This window comes from Camellia sinensis, chromosome 7 (assembly GCF_055761805.1).
Source record: "Camellia sinensis isolate YWXY chromosome 7, ASM5576180v1, whole genome shotgun sequence".
Classification (NCBI taxonomy): domain Eukaryota; kingdom Viridiplantae; phylum Streptophyta; class Magnoliopsida; order Ericales; family Theaceae; genus Camellia; species Camellia sinensis.
This window is the reverse complement of record NC_138967.1, coordinates 122690795-122703366: the sequence shown is the minus strand read 5'-3', so window position 1 is coordinate 122703366 and position 12572 is coordinate 122690795. Positions and strand designations below refer to the sequence as shown.

Below are 12572 nucleotides of genomic sequence, written 5' to 3'. Positions count from 1 at the left end.
TTTCCATAAGTACAGAGTATCACTAATAATATGTCTGATAAAAACATCATAATAATAGAACTAACAATTCATTCAAACCTTTGATTTTATTTGACGATTAAGTTTGCTTATGCTTGTCGTAGCATTAGAAATCTTCTTCTTCCATTCCTGAATATCCTTCTCACAAACTTCTGACTTGAACTTCCATTCTATTGAAGAAGACAAGGAGAAAAAACAAGTAGCAGAAATTATATTAAGCCATATTAGGAAAAGAAAAAAGATCAATGGCAATTGGCAAAATATACCCCAACCAGATCAAAGTAGTCATACAACTGAAACTTTTTCCATAAAGATAAAAAGTTCAGTAAATTTTCACTATGTAAAGTAACACCTCAATATACTTCCACTACTTTTCTTCTATAATATGAATCTTAAGCCCAAACTACAAGCAACTAAACTAATGACTTCCAAGCCTTTGTAAACTACTGTGGATATAATTGGAATGTGTAACGGACCAGCAGCACATAATATAATGAAAATGAAATAACATAAACCAATGAAGTAAACACGACAAACATTCAACGTTACAAATTCAAAACATTGGGTGAGTAGAGGCAATAAAATACGCATCATGTATAGTTAGCCATCGCAGCAGCAATGTGCTGAGACAACACAACATCAGAAGTAGACTTGACTATGCTACGATACAGATAAAGAAGAAAAAACATACACCTCACACAATTCATGAAAAGCAAAAGTAACACAAACAATTAAACAAGAAAATGATAAAATCATTACACCTAATATTGCTTAAAAGCTCACTTTATGCTACTTATAAAAAATAAAAAAGAGGACACACACATCAGGTTATACCTTGTTAGTAACATAGTAAACTTCATAGAATATCTTGAGAAGCTGAAAACATACCCTTTACTTCCTCCTTCAAATGATTGACGTCACCCCAACAGACTCACTAAATTTCTTGTAGATCCGGTCGACAATCTCATTGATCCTCTTCTCTAGTGACAAGATCTTTGAATCCCTTTCAGTAATAGCTTTTTCTAACTGCAAACAGTAGAACCCATCCAAGTCAATTGTGAGTACAGTCAATACTGCAATACACTAGATGCATAGAATAGCCACCAAAGGACCTCATGAAGTTCAGGACTACTACGATGAATTTCTTCTTTGATATTATCCTTTTCCTGCTTCAATTTTGAAAGTTTGTTCTCAATGCTTTTCTGCAACAAACAGTTCTTACTAACCAATTGTATAAGAATATGCATTACTCATCCAGTTCATAGCGAAAGTCAAATTTAGACTGCCTCAATTCAAAAAGCCCATAAAAGGTACAAATCTGCAAATGTTTTCATAACACGATATTAATCATTTCAGACTTTCAGTTACCTTCTCAATCTCAGCATACTAAATCTTCTTTTCAAGTCCACTAATTTTCCCAGATGCTTCAGACTCTTTCAGCTGCATCTCTCTAATTGACCCAAGCTCTTCCAATTCCAACTCAAACCCCTCTGTCTTCTTTTTAAGTCCTGCAATATAGAAAAAATTATACTGTTGCATTAAAGCTTAAAAAAGCACTGATACATCATTCCACAAACCTTCAATTTTTTTATCGTCCCATTTATGTGACCTTGCTTCCATTCCACCACTTGTACCACCAATCATTGTACCTGACTTCGTCAGTAGAGTCCCATCAACAGTCACAACTGCAGGAAATAAACATTCATGTTTCAGATATAACCAAATGGAAATGACACCCAAAAAAATGAATCAAATCAAGTAAACATAGATACCTTTATGCCGCTCTCCACTCCAACTTAGAGCCTTAGCTTCACCAAGATCATCACAGACTAAGGTATTCCCGACAGCAAACAAATTAGCCTTCTCCAAGGCTGGATTGAAAGTGTGATTGTTAAGTTACAACTTTATACTCCATACATTTTTATTGTCCTTGCCGTATTATATAGTATGTTTGAACACAAAAGCATAAGCAAGTTCAAAGTGGATAAAACAGCAAGCCTTCTCCAAGAACAGAGAATTATGTATGAACATCAAAGAATGAGTTGGAGTGAGCTCTAAGAGCGTTTATCTCAATCTCCAAAAACACCGAAAATATCTAAAATATCAGGTATCGTAAGTGTTATCAGCATAAATGAAATGACAAAGCAAAGTGTACAAGTACATAGGAAAGATTTATAGCTGATATATTTGGCTCATTATTTGTTATCAGCATAAGCAAGGTTCTTGTTTATGGCTTATGATATATATATATATATATATATATAACAACATTAGAAGTTGTTGTTAGGATCAAAGACACCCAGAGAATTATCTCACACACACAGAGAACACAATATTTACGTGGTTCGGCCCAATGCCTACATCCACGGACAGAAATGAGAATTATCACTAAAATGGAGCAAAAATACAATTACAGAGGAGGAGATGAAACTCACTCAACTCACAGCTCTCACTCTCCAATTTCTGATGATACAAACCTCTCCTCACTCATCTCAATTTATAACCAAGAGAGGAGGAGTAGGTGAAGTGCTAGCCATAATTGGCCAAGGTAGTGCCACCCTCACTATCTTTCTTTAGTGAGTTGGTGTAGCCCTCCACCACCTTCTTTTACAACATGGTGCTACCTACACTATGTGAATGGTGGGCTCATTACCATGTGGGTAGTGGATGGAGCCAACAATTCTCCCCCTCCACGCCCACATGGACAACTGACTTCTCAGCTTGGACTGCCAAGACACAGCTCCCCCTGATCGGATGCCCTGTACCCCCTGCTCGGGATACCCTTGCATTACCGTGCAACTCCTTGCATGATGAACACGGGAGCAACTAGAAAACTTCAGAGTGTGACACATCAACATCCTCAATTTTCCTTGCTCGGAGCTTATTTCTGAACAACCAGCCTTTGCTTTCTGCACTTTAGAACAACTTCCCAGCGATCTCATACGCCCGTTGTCTGTGCTGCAATCCCTGATGTTCGGTTCAGTCTCACTTGTACGTCCGTACTGATGTTTGACAGTTAGCCCTTCTGCCAAGACAACTTCCATCGGTCTGTACAAGTTATCACTATGCAACTCCGTGCATAGTGCTCGCACCCCCTTATTGGAGTGCATTGCAACGCTCACTTTGCGACTCGAGATTGCATCCCTCCTTTCCATGCATCTTTTGAGAGGTTGCAAAATGTCTCTAACACGGAAGCAAAAGAAACTCTCTTCTTCACTGGCATAGTCTCTACAGACTTGGTTTCTTTGCTCTGAACTTTCTTCAAGATTGGCTTCACTGGCTCAGCTCTGTGCACCTTTGAACTGCCTCCTTGCGTTCCCGTGTACCGTTTTCGCCATTCCTGATGAAAGCCTTGCTCAATCATATGCTTTGGTTGCGTATGTTCTCTCTTTGTACCCTTCGACTGGCATTTGACAACACTCATCTTTGTCAAAACTTCTCCTTCCAGTCTGTACAATTTGTTGCACAATTTGCCTTGCAACAATTCTTTATCACCTCTGTGTACATGAAGAACCCCGCCACTAGATGAGAAACAATTTCCTTTTAGATCTAGCATACTCAGGGAGATTAGATTCCTCCGTACTCCTGGCACATGTCGGACCTCAGATAAAATTACTTTTCTTCCATCCTTAGTAAGGAATCGCACTGTCCCTATGCCGACAACTCTGTTCACTGTGTTGTTGGCCATCCGGATAATGCTACCGCTGACTCTTCGGTAAGTGGAGAAAAGCTTCCTATCCGCACATATGTGAAACGTACACCCTGAATCCAAAATCCAGCCGGGTGTTTCCAACTCTGACGAGATTGTAAGCATCACCTCTTCATCGTCAGAGGAATGCACTGCAACTGCTGTAGTTGAGGGACCTCCGTGTCCCTTAGCCTTCTCTTTGGCTTGTCTGTCCGCCTTCTTCTCTGGGCAATCTCTTATTACGTGATCCTCTTGATCACAGTAAAAACACCTCCTCGTGTTGTCCTGTCTGGACTGTGAACGCCCTCTGTTTTACTTCTTCCTCTACCTCTGCCCCTTTCTCTATCTCTGCCTCTACTTTCTGTGACAAGGGCATGTGACTGCTCTCCTTCCATCTCTTTCTTCCTTGCCTCCTCGTTGAATAAGCCGTCTGTGACCATCCCCATGGTCAGCTTCCCTTCGGGTGCAGAATTACTGAGAGAAACCACCAACGTCTCCCAGCTGTCTGGTAAGGAACTGAGTAATAATAATGCTTGCATCTCATCCTCCAACTCCATTTTGATTGATGCAAGCTGGTTCACAAGGCTGTGGAATTCACTGGTGTGTTCAGCAACAGACACACCATTCTTCAGCTTCAGGTTTATAAGCTTTCTCATTATCAAGGCTTTGTTCCGTGCGGTCTTGGACTGGTACATGCCCTCCAATTTCATCCATAGGGCATAGGCGTCTGTCTCTTGGGCAACATGGTGGAACACACTGTGGTCAATCCACTGTCTGATTTGACCGACAGTCTTCCGGTTGGTTTTTATCCAGTCCCCATCCTTGTCTCCATCTGGTTTGACCCCCTTTAGCGCTATAGGGTCAAACAAATCTCTACAATACAGGACGTCCTCCATCCGCGGCTTCCATATCGCATAATTAGAAGCGTTCAACCGTATCATCGGCCCTGAAACTGATGTGGATTCCTCCATCATCCAGAAAGTAATCTCTGTTTGAAAAACAGGCTTTGCTGTGAAGTCCGGACAGCTCAAATTAGCCAGCAAAGCACTTCGGATTGCCAAAATAAAAACTGCAAATTTTTGAAAGCTTATTTGAAAACTCTGACCGTACGGATGTGTCCGAAATATTCCAAATAGTTGGAAAGCACTATTGGATCACCCAAATCGGACCTCAAATGGCTTAGATGTAGCCAAAAAAAATTTAACGGTTCAGATCGGCAGAATCTGGTGCGCCTGCGAAGCACCAGATTACTCCTCCGGTTATGCTGACGTCAGGCTGACGTCATCGGCTCAGTCAGCGGCTCGGTCAGCGGCTCTAGCTCGGTCAACGCGGCTCCTGCTCGAGTGGCTTGGTGCGCGCGCGTGCGGCGCGTGTCGCGCGTCAACTCACGCGTCGTTTACCTTCGTCCGCGCGTGTAGCGCGTGTCTGAGACTAGGACCACGCGCCGGGAGCCTGCACGGCGCGTGTAGGCGCGTGACGCGACTGGGATTCACGCGCCAACTTCCAGAGGCGCGTGAGGGCGCGTCCGGCCTCCGTTGGGTGTCTGCTTTATATTTTCGGACTCCTCTCGTCGAGTCCTTGCTCCTGGTATGCTCAAAATCTGATTTCGAGCAATACGATTTCTGGGCAGTTTCGGAACAACACTCTGTTTTTCTGCAAAACGTACAACACCAGCTCTGATACCACTTGTTAGGATCAAAGACACCCAGAGAATTATCTCACACACACAGAGAACACAATATTTACGTGGTTCGGCCCAATGCCTACATCCACGGACAGAAATGAGAATTATCACTAAAATGGAGCAAAAATACAATTACAGAGGAGGAGATGAAACTCACTCAACTCACAGCTCTCACTCTCCAATTTCTGATGATACAAACCTCTCCTCACTCATCTCAATTTATAACCAAGAGAGGAGGAGTAGGTGAAGTGCTAGCCATAATTGGCCAAGGTAGTGCCACCCTCACTATCTTCCTTTAGTGAGTTGGTGTAGCCCTCCACCACCTTCTTTTACAACATGGTGCTACCTACACTATGTGAATGGTGGGCTCATTACCATGTGGGTAGTGGATGGAGCCAACAGTTGTAGCCTTGGGAAGGGAGAGCTTTGCCTAGATTGAGCCACTGATATATTTAATTAAACATGAATGGTTGGAAGATTTTAATTAAGCTAATTTTTGTTGAAATACATAGGAAAGATTTATAGGTATTCAGAGCATATTTGGTTCATTATATGGCATAACAAATAAAGCATATTAAAAAAAAAAGTTGTGCTTGTCTATTGGGACACTTGTATATCTACCCAGTGTCATTCAAGAAGGGAAAAAAACAGAGCCTGAGCATCAACAACTAAAATTTCTTCTCATCTACTGTATAACTCTGAAGCAATAGAAGGGGAAAAAACAGAGCATGAGCATATATGATCTATATCAATCTATACTCCTTAGAGGAAGAAGTGTAAGCATATATAATCTATATCAATATACTTCTAAAATTTTCCATTAACTTACCTACTAATAATATTCTTAAATTGTTCAGTACCTTAAATCAATTGCTATCTACCTAATAACACTATATATACATATATAACTGTACTCAGCAATTTAAGCAGTTCTTCACGATTGCTTAAATAGAGCAACAAAAGTTTGGAATTAAACACAACTTGGACCTCATATGTGCTTCAAATGTAGAAAAAGAGTAAAACCCTAAAATGATTTTATCAAAATCCTACAGCATCAAAAATAAAATAAAACCCTAGATCCGAGATGGTGAAATGGGGAAATAGAGAGAGAGAGAGAGAGAGAGAAAGAGAGAGAGAGAGAGAGAGAGAGAGAAACCTGAATGTGGCTGGGAGGGGGGCCGCGATGGTGAGCGACGGTGGCGAGAGCCGCGATGGTCGGTGGTGGAAGTTCGATGGTAACTGTTAGCAGGGATGGTGAGTCGGGATGGGCAGGGTGAGGTTTGCTAGTGTTTGACACAGAAGTGTATATGCTGTGTTTGTGTGTGTGACAGACAGAACAGAGTGTAAATAGAACGGGCGCCAAAAATAATTTGTTTCCCTCTAAAACAAATATTACAACCTTTGGCGACTAAATATATTTTTGGTCGCCGAATAACAATAAATTTTTTTTTCGGCGACTAATATTTTTTTTGTGGCTAAAAAAAACTTTTGGCGACTAAAATTTTGATCACCAAAGGTAAAAAAATAATTTTTATTTTTCATTCGGCGACTAAATGGTTTAGTAGCCAAAACTCAACATACAACGACTAAGATTCTTTTTTGTTGCTGAAAATAAACGTTTGGCGACCAAAATTTTGGTCGCCAAAGGTAAAAAATTAATTTTTTATTTTTCTTTCAGCGACGAAATGATTTTAGTAGCCAAAACTTAATATACGGTGACTAAAAATTTTTTTGGTCGCCAATTCTAGCATTTTTAGCGATTAAAATTTTTTTTAGTCGCCAAAAACCAATATACCCCGACTAAAAAAATTAGTAACTAAATATTTTTACTTTTGGCAACTAAAAAAATTAGTTGGTCGCCAATTTCATAACTTTTGGCGACTAAATTTTTTTTAGTCGCCAATTTTGGTCGCCGAATGTGCATTTTGTTGTAGTGATAATAACCTAGATACAAGAAATAAACCATAATTACACACATGCACAAATTTTTGATTTACAAAATTAGACTAGCACAATATTAAATAAATCATAACACACCCATACATGGATTACTAATTTATAATAGTTGATGGATTAGACCAACACAATATTGAAGTGATGATTTTATCCTGTTCAGAAAATTTCAAATTGTAACTTAGGTATTAAAAATTATAAATAAATTATTTACACAATCCTAAAATTCATGCAATTGAACAGAATACTCAATAGGGATGTTTAGGTCATTTTTCAAAAATAATTTCAAAAAAAGAAGATGCAAATAATCCTGTAAAATTTCCAGCAATTTTTATGACACAGATTTGTCACATTTCCTTACATTAATTCCATGCTTAAATTTATAGATCAAATCCATAATCTAAAAATTTATCATGAAACTAGACTTCTCAAATTTCAACTTTTAGTTAGAAATTACCAGATTTGGCTTAGTATGGAATTTTAAATAAATTTTCAAATACATAGTAAAATCTGTCTCACAGTTTCAGATTTAGTTAGAAATTTGTATAAATTCGTAGAAAGCTCAAACATTGTTGCCAAAATTCCTGGATGAATTAGACATCATTCTCAACAACTTTGTTGAAGAAATCACCTCGAAAGTTTGAGTATAAAATTTTCTAAAAATTCGGGCAAAAATTCTGGCAGATTCAAGGACAAACAGATTATTTTCAACACAGTTTCAGATTTAGTTAAAAATTTGTATGAATTCGTAGAAAGCTCAAAATTTGTTTCCAAAATTCCTGGATGAACTAGACATCATTCTCAACAACTTTGTAGAAGAAATCATCTCGAAATTTTGAGTATAAAATTGTCTAAAAATTCATGCAAACATTCTGGCAGATTCAAGGAGAAACAGATTATTTTCAATCTTCTCTTTAAATGTATAAATTACACATGCAAGCTTTTTTTTTTTTTTTTAACAATAATAAGATGATTTTAAAACTATCAATATCTTTAAACATTTGATATACACGTCACAAAATTCCTACACATGTGTATAAAATTTCTATATATGAGTAGTCATTTTAATCACATGAACATAAATCTGAAAACTTCATTAATAAAAAGAAATGAGAGGGTTGTGAGGGTTTTCTTACTTAATAGTAGGATTCAAATGGGTGATGAAATGGTAGAAAAATTTTGCTTCCTTAACCTTCCTCTCTTCTTCTCCTTCTACTGTTAGTTGAGATTTTTTTTTTTTTTTTTCTTATTTTCCCCTCACTCATACGAAGGAGCAGACCAAGCCTTCTCTTTGTATGGGATTATGCTCAGCCATTCTTGGTGTATATATGCTGAGCCTCCCCCTTCCACTCCCTCTCTCTCTTTCTCTTTCTCATTATACTCTCCACTACAAATCTCCTCAACCCAAGAACTATGATGGGATGAAAGTTTCCATGGTTACATGCAAGCTAGTAGGTGGCACTACCTGCCACCGAGAATTTGATTCTTTTTTTTTTTTTTTTTTTTTTTACTAAGGTTTTTAGTATGATGTTAAAATAATTTATAAACAATAAATATTCAACATCTACAAAATTATTATTCTTAATAATGTCTTTGTTAGTGATTGAATTGGGTTACTTTAAAACTAATTTTTACACTATTATATATTTTAGGTAGATTCCGAATAAAATTAATTAATTAATTTATTTATTTATTTTCTTTTAAGAATAATTAAATATGGGTTTTCACGTTGTCACAGAAGGTGTTGTGACAACACTCACCCCAAACCCATTGATATTGATGATAATTGTAAGTTTTGATGGGATGAATTAAAATTTTAGAATGAGGAAGAAGATGAAAAGAAAATAATTAAAACTTTGAAAGAAGATAAAAATAGTTGAATATTAAATATACGTATAAGTGATTTGGGTATACCATGACAAAAATAAAAATATTTTATTTTAGGATTTAATATATATTGTCTTTATTAGTAAATTTACATTAAAGTATAATAGGAACTAAAATTTGAAAATTTTAATTAGGCATATTGAGTTATTATTTAACTGCAAATAGAATCATCCCTAAACCATTAAGTCATAACAAGGTTTGGGTTGCACTAGAAAAAAGAACCCAGCCTATGGCTGATGGGAGCTAAGCCAATGGGCTTAGTTGCGCTACATAAGCTATTTGATAGATAGGTACGTAATGTACTAGTTTAATAATGGGGAAATTACTGACCGGTCCCATTTTTCAGTCCTAATACCCATCAAGTCCTCTCATTTTTGTTTTCCAATTTTACCCTTGTTTATCACAAGCATAAAACACACCGTTTCTCACAACTTCTCTCCCCTCCAAACGTGCACGTGAAAGACATGCGACTTCTCAATCATCTCTCAGATGCAATTTCTTAGGGTTTTGTAGTTTTTGGAAAATCCACGAGATCTCTGGCGTTTTCATTCTGAAGGGATCTCTCACACCTTTGATCCAGATTGTGTAGAAATCAAAATTTCAAAGAGATCTCCATCGTTTTGATCCAGATTTCGAAGAAATCTCCCACGTTTTGATTGAGATTCAAACAAACTCATCTCTCCTTGTTTAGTTGATCTTTGATAATCATTCTACTAAAACGCGAGTCATACCTATCTCTCATTCTTCTTTCATAACCGTAATTATGTAAATTAAATTAAAACGTGACTTGAATCTATGTATGTTGACTCCACAACAATCAATTGATCTAGAAGAGAAGAAAATAATAGAAAACATTGATTAATTTGGTTGTTACAGTGTTACCTATATTTTGGTCATTTTGGTTCTTACTTTGCTTCAATAAATATTACAATGCTTGGTTGTTACAATGTCAAATTTACAAACAATACACTAGATGAAACATTCACTGTCTTTTATAGCTATAGTGTTGACAGATCTGGCTTTTGATATCAGTGTTATTTTATGCAAATTCCATTCCATTCTCAATCCTTCTAGGCACGAATGATCAAGGGGTTCTACTTTTGAAACACAAACTTTCTTCATGCAAAAAAAGAAAATCAAGCATCATGGGCTTGGGTGAGTCTTCTACATGGCAGAGAGGTGCTTGATCAAGGGCTTCATTGGTAGGTTGCAAATGGTAAGGCTATTGATTTCTGGGACGACAAGTGGATCCCCTCCGTTGAAGGGTTCAAGGTGTCAGCTTCGCGACCTCCCTCTTACAATATTTTTAAAGCGAAGGATGTGATCCACAAGACAACCTGCACATGGGATCGTGCAGAACATCAAAATATGGTTGGATTAAAGGATCTCGATGCCATTTCGGTCATTCCTTTGGCTATTTCACGGCAAGATCCTTTTACGAGCATTTATTCTATCAAATGAGGATATCAATTCTCAACCTCCCTTCAAAAATTAAACATTTTTGGTGGAGAGCTTGTCACAACCTGCTACTAACAAGAGAAAATTTGGAAAGATGCCTGAAACATATCCTTTCTATCTACCCTATTTTCCATAATTATTAAGAGCATCTTCTGTTTGGGTGTGACTGGATGAAGGTGGTTTAGTTTGGGAGTCACCTAGGTTATAGAGTGGATGGAAAATCAATTAATTCTATGCTAGCTTGGGCTGTTTCCTTTATGGAAGAGTGCCTCAACAACCCCTCTCATACTCTGGTGCTGGAAAAAATTCTTTTTGTCGCATGGGCTATTTGGAAAGTGCGAAATGAATGGGTATTTAATCATGTCCCAGTTAATCCCATGTCTGCTATCTTCATGGCTGACCAAGCTTGGATGGAATTTCAAAAGTTAACTCCTCCAACTCCCAAGGAGACTCTAACTGAAGCAGCCTAGTCTCCCACTTCACCTCGAGTATGCACTTGGAAGCATCCTCCTCGTGGCTTGTTCAAAATTAATTGTGATGTTACAGTTAACAAACACTCTACTCACGGAGCCATGGCGGCAGTTTTGCATGATGATCATGGTCATGTTTTGGATGGTGTTACTCGGTCCATTGTAGTGTCCTCTACTCTCCAAGGGGAAGCTTTTGCCATTCGGTTTTGCTAAAATTCACACTGAGTTGCCATAATCATAGTTAGAGGAAGAGCCAAAGCTGCAGTCACAGCTAGAGAAGAAGTCAGCACTGATATCTCATTTGTCATGTTTCAATAGATGTTCTCTAGATAATATATGTAACAGTTATAGATACAGTTGTAAAGTTTGTTAAGAAGTTAGAGCTGTTTGTTAATTGAGTTAGTTAGAGCACTTGCACTATATAATATCTTGAGCTGTGTGAATTTGGACTTTGAATCAATAAGAAATAGATTTACATTTTCGTCATGGTATCAGAGCTTTGATCTTTTACGAGAATAATTCTAAATCTATCCATGGCGAATCATGCTTCTTTACCTTCAAGTCTTCAATCCCTCCTGTTAAATTTTGGTTCACTTGTTACTGTCAAACTTGATTCTAGTAATTTTTTGATCTGGAGAAATCAACTCCATAATATTCTTCGAGCCACTGGTCTTCTTGGATATGTGACTGGTGCAATACCTTGTCCTCTATCCGAAATTACTGATGTATCTAGAAAATCAGTTTCCAATCCTGCATATATTCAATGGGAAGCAATTGATGCCAATTTTCTCACTTGTTTAAGTGCAACACTTTCTTCTTCAATATATTCATCTGTTCTTCATCTTCAAAGTAACTCGCAAGTTTGGCAAACACTTGAAAAGAAATTTACTTCTGTCTCCAGATCTTGCATTCATCAATTGAAGAACAAACTTCATACGATTCGAAAGCAATCTTCTTCAATTGATTATTATCTTTTGCAGATCAAAGAAGTCTCAGATCAATTAGTTTTTTCTGGTGCAAAAGTTGACGATAAAGATCTCATTCTTCTTACCTTAAATGGCTTACCAGATGAATATCATGCATTCAAAACATCGGTTCGTATTAGATCTAATGCTGTCTCTATGGAAGAGTTGTGTTCCTTACTTGGCTCAGAAGAGATTCATATAGAAAGCAAGATCAAGCATTCTTCTAAAACTGATTTACATGTTACTTATTAAACAACCAAAGGTTCCACTTCTGGTTCTAGTTTTGATTTAGGTTCTGCTTCTGGTTCTGGTTTTGAAACACAACACTCCAACTTTGGATCACATCATCGCAATAATTTCAGTGGTAGATCTCAGTACAGAGGAAGCAAAGGTGGTAGATATTTTCATGGCAACAGATCTAATAATCGATTCTCTAACAGTCGATCTAG

The 12572-nt window shown here is 37.5% G+C and overlaps 1 pseudogene across 1 annotated transcript; it reads right to left on the bottom strand.

Moving 5' to 3' along the window:
- Positions 1 to 909: 909 nt before the first annotated feature.
- Positions 910 to 11466, bottom strand: LOC114302799 (structural maintenance of chromosomes protein 1-like; annotated as a pseudogene). Its single transcript, XR_014336802.1, has 7 exons — positions 11389 to 11466; positions 6547 to 6673; positions 1791 to 1889; positions 1596 to 1703; positions 1387 to 1526; positions 1131 to 1220; positions 910 to 1044 (listed from the first exon to the last, which is right to left on the bottom strand). The product of XR_014336802.1 is annotated as a structural maintenance of chromosomes protein 1-like (transcript).
- Positions 11467 to 12572: the final 1106 nt, after the last annotated feature.